The following is a 4,221-nucleotide window of genomic DNA, read 5'->3' on the forward strand; positions in this document are numbered from 1 at the left end:
AAAAAAAAAAGTGGCAAGCTTTAACTGTACTTACCAAGGTGTTTCGTTTAATGGCACATTCTCTGTTCTTGGCGATATTTTTCCCTCCTTTGTGCCTCCCTCTCTTTGTATATGTATGTGTGTCAATCCTTCAATGCGGGTAATTTCTTTTTATTGTGGCTGATTGGTTTACGATGTGTATTTTGTTGCTACCATTGGTATTTTATGTTGCCATCTGTGGCTCTTCGCTGGTATTTCATGCATTTTCAAAGAACAATATTAGGAGCCAAATCCGACGACCAGGCATTTCTATGCACATTGAGTAGAACTAAAACCACGTCCTGCTTGCTACCAGCACCTTGAAGGATTTTGCTATGTGCGAAAGCCAATTGAAAGGGGACATTGAAAGCAGCATTTTGCACTAGCTTCAGTCAAGAACGACTTTAGAAACGGCTGTGGACTTCTGGTCCGGCAAGCACAGTGCAAGGTTTCATGAGGTTGGGTAATGTGTGAGTAGGTCGACCTTCATAGCTTTGAGAGTTAGTGTTACCGATGAGAGTACATGGTGGGTGTTGAATAGTCATGTATTGTTCCACAGAATCCAGGACCAAGAAAAGTGCTTGTGCTGGGCACTTACATGTAGACCTCCTACTGATCCAGCATCTCTCCAATGCACCAGTATAAAGCTGCTTATGACACCTCCATAATATACTGTCCCATGTGACTGCTCTCCATTACTGGTACCTCCAAACGGTTGCAGCACTACTGACACGTAATCACCCCTGCCAAATGCAGATCATGTCTGGTCTTCTTGCTCCATTTTACCACACGGCGGTAAGACTTTGGACTGCCTGCCCTCAATAAGATTACTATGCAGCTCATGAATACTGTCATACGTGTGGATCTTTTGTATAGGACCTTTCACCCATCATGGGTATCCTCTGACTGCAGTGTAGTGTAATACACTGAGGATTTTTTTTTTCACCTGGTTTAAGTGCTGCCTGTCAAATACCATAACCGGTATACGTAAATCTTGTTATTGTGCCTGATGAGACCGTTTTTGTAGTAAGAATGGATCTCACGTTGAGCTTAGCATTTAACATTCCATCATGACTTGGAAGGGTTATGATCTTGGTCGTCTAACTAAGAGAATGAATCGCTATATTTTGGTGCAGTGGAATATACAGGGATTTGATACCTGGAAAGATATGGTTATCTTTGGGGGAAATTGTATAGATCCGTGATTGCCTTCTGCCACAGGTTGTCAGGGCATGCTGGAGGAGTTAGAGAACCACGACGTGTCAGACTACTGGTCTAGATGGTGTTACTTTTACAGTCGTGGGCTCAGGTTATTCATCGACCAGAGCTCCGCCTGCCCCTTGAATAAATGACGTGTTCCTTAGCGCAGTATCCTAATCTACTGCAGAAGAAATATGTGCTTCTTGGGCTTGACAGATGACTCATCAAATGTTAGTCATCTTGTGGTGGCCTGATGTCTGAGCATAAGATGCAGTCCAAAGGAATACATTGAGTTATATGCAATCCTGTGAACTGCAGCTGTCACTCAACAGTTAAAAATCAGTAAAGGTACAAAAAGACTGTTGCCTTAGGCTACTTTCACGCTCGCGTTTTGAGCGGATCCGTCATGGATCTGCAAAAACGGATTCATTACAATAATACAACCGCATGCATCCGTCATGAACTGATCCGTTTGTATTATCTGTAACATAGCCAAGACAGATCGTCATGAACTCCATTGAAAGTCAATGGGAGACGGATCCGTTTTCTATTATGCCAGATTGTGTCAAATAAAACTGATCCGTCCCCATTGACTTACATTTTGTGCCAGGACGGATCCGTTTGCCTCAGTTTCGTCAAGCGGACAGCAAAACACTGCAGGCAGCGTTTGGTGTCCGCCTCCAGAGCGGAATGGAGACTGATCGGAGGCAAACTGATGCATTCAGAATGCATTAGGGCAAAACTGATCCGTTTTGGACCGCTTGTGATAGCCCTGAACGGATCTCGCAAACGGAAAGCCAAAAAACGCCAGTGTGACATTAAAGGGCTTGTCCTGCCTTAGGGGGCTTTCTGCAAGACCTGCAAAGGGAATCTTACGTTCAAGCTCCCTGGCACTGGGTTCTGTCTCCTACTTCCATTGACGTGCTCCAGCTTAGGTCGTGTACAGCCGCAGTGGTGATGTGTCCCCCATGTGTCATCTCACTGGGTCAGGAAGCTTGCCAGTGGCAGCAGGGGACTAAGGGCTCATGCACACAAACGTTTTTTCTTTCCGCTTCCGTTCCGTTTTTTTTTTGCGGACCGTATACGGAACTATTCATTTCAATGGGTCCACAAAAACAACGGAAAGTACTCCGTGTGCATTCCGTTTCCGTATTTCCATTCTGCAAAAAAGTAGTGCATGTCCTATTATTGTCCGCAGATCACGGTCCGAGGCCCCATTCAAGTCAATGGGTCTGCAAAAAATACGGAACCCATCCGTATGTCATCTGTATTTTGCGGATCCATACTGTAGAAATGCTATGCCCAGCCCATATTGCTCATGTGTTTGTTGATAAGTTACGGTTTCCGTTTCTGATCCGCAAAAAACGGATCGCATACGGATATGTTTTGTGCAATAACGGAAGAGGACTTATATCGGAGAAAAAAACAAAACTCAGATACGGAACAACGGATCCGTGAAAAACGGACCGCAAAACAACGGTTGTGTGCATGAGCCCTAATAGAGCTTAAATCCAGGGAGCAGGCAAGTATGCTTCCCTCTTCAGGTCTGGCATGGTGGTGGGGATCTGGCAGAAAGCTGGACGGCCCCTTTAAGAATGCACTGTTGTGCTGCTAAAATCCCAAATGTTGATAGATGTGGTTGTGCTGAGATTCAGCAGGTTTGGAATTTTGGCTCTGAGCCACCTGGTGTCATCATTGGTTGCCATATAGCAGCTTAAACTTCTGATCTTATGTCACGCAGCCGGTGCTGCCGTGTAGTATAATGATATAGAACAATGCAGTTTATATTCCACATTCACTATATTCAGTATTATATAACAGAATCTAAGTTTCTTACGCTGTTTCCCCCTTAACTATTGGGATCTGTATGAGGTTTGCTTTAAAAAGAGAACCTGCTACCATGTGTTCTCATTGTGAAATGGGTACAGTCCCTCTAGACCAGGGCTGGCCAACCTGCGGCTCTCCAGCTGTTGTAAAACGACATTTCCCACCATGCCCTTCTGTAGGCTGATAGTTGTAGACAGTCTGGGCATGCTGGGAGTTGTAGTTTTGCAAAAGCTGGAGAGCTGCAGGTTGGCATCCCTGCTCTAGACAATAAATGGGGTGGCTCTGATCAGTAGCTAAGGGACCTATACGTCCCCCTCAAAAATAAAAAACTCAAGCTACTAATTTCCAAGCATGGTTTTCTACAATATTCTCACAAATTGGTTTACGAAACAGATGATTTAGAGATCACCCTTCATCTGTAGTTGTAGAATAAGGGCCAAGAGCCAATCTACTCCTGCTATACAGTAGTCTGCTCAACACTGCCAAGTCCGGTTGCCTCCCATTAGAAGGGTTGTGATTTTATATGGAAGCTGCTGAGCCCCGGATGAGAACCACAAAGTGGCAGTTTAGTGTTCTCCACCTGTTATCGGTGTCCTAAATGATCATGCATGATGTGGCTGGAAGATGTAACCACACCAGAGCTTTGCACCTGCATGAATGGAGGTTTCTAATGTGGAACATATGAGAGCAAGGACTTGCATTTCCTTTGTATGACACTATCGACATTGAGCATGAATAGCTGGTGTCTGGAGACCCTCTTCTCATACGGAATAGTTCGGGGGATTTAATGACTGTGTCCATAAATTGCATCTAGGTCTTTTGTAAGGTTAGTCTGGATGGATTATGACTTGGATAAGATGTAATGTACATCCAATTTTTTCCCCTCTTTGGTTGTGCCCCATTAGCAACAATCTTTGGACATGTACAGTGTGCCAGGATCAAACATCACTTCTTGGTTGACGTATGTACCTACAGTGAACTGTAAATGGCTGGACCTTTGTGCTAGGACTGGATGAACATGGTCTCTAAGTACATGATTTGTTGTTTCTTCAGCATGTCTACCATGGACTTGTCTTTTGTTAATCATAAGGCGTAAGCTTTGCAAGACTTCCAATGATGTCAGAGTGAAGGGTAAAGTGCCTTCTGCTTTTTGCATTTTATAAGAACTGCATTTAA

Source organism: Bufo bufo, chromosome 3 (assembly GCF_905171765.1).
Source record: "Bufo bufo chromosome 3, aBufBuf1.1, whole genome shotgun sequence".
NCBI lineage: Eukaryota > Metazoa > Chordata > Amphibia > Anura > Bufonidae > Bufo > Bufo bufo.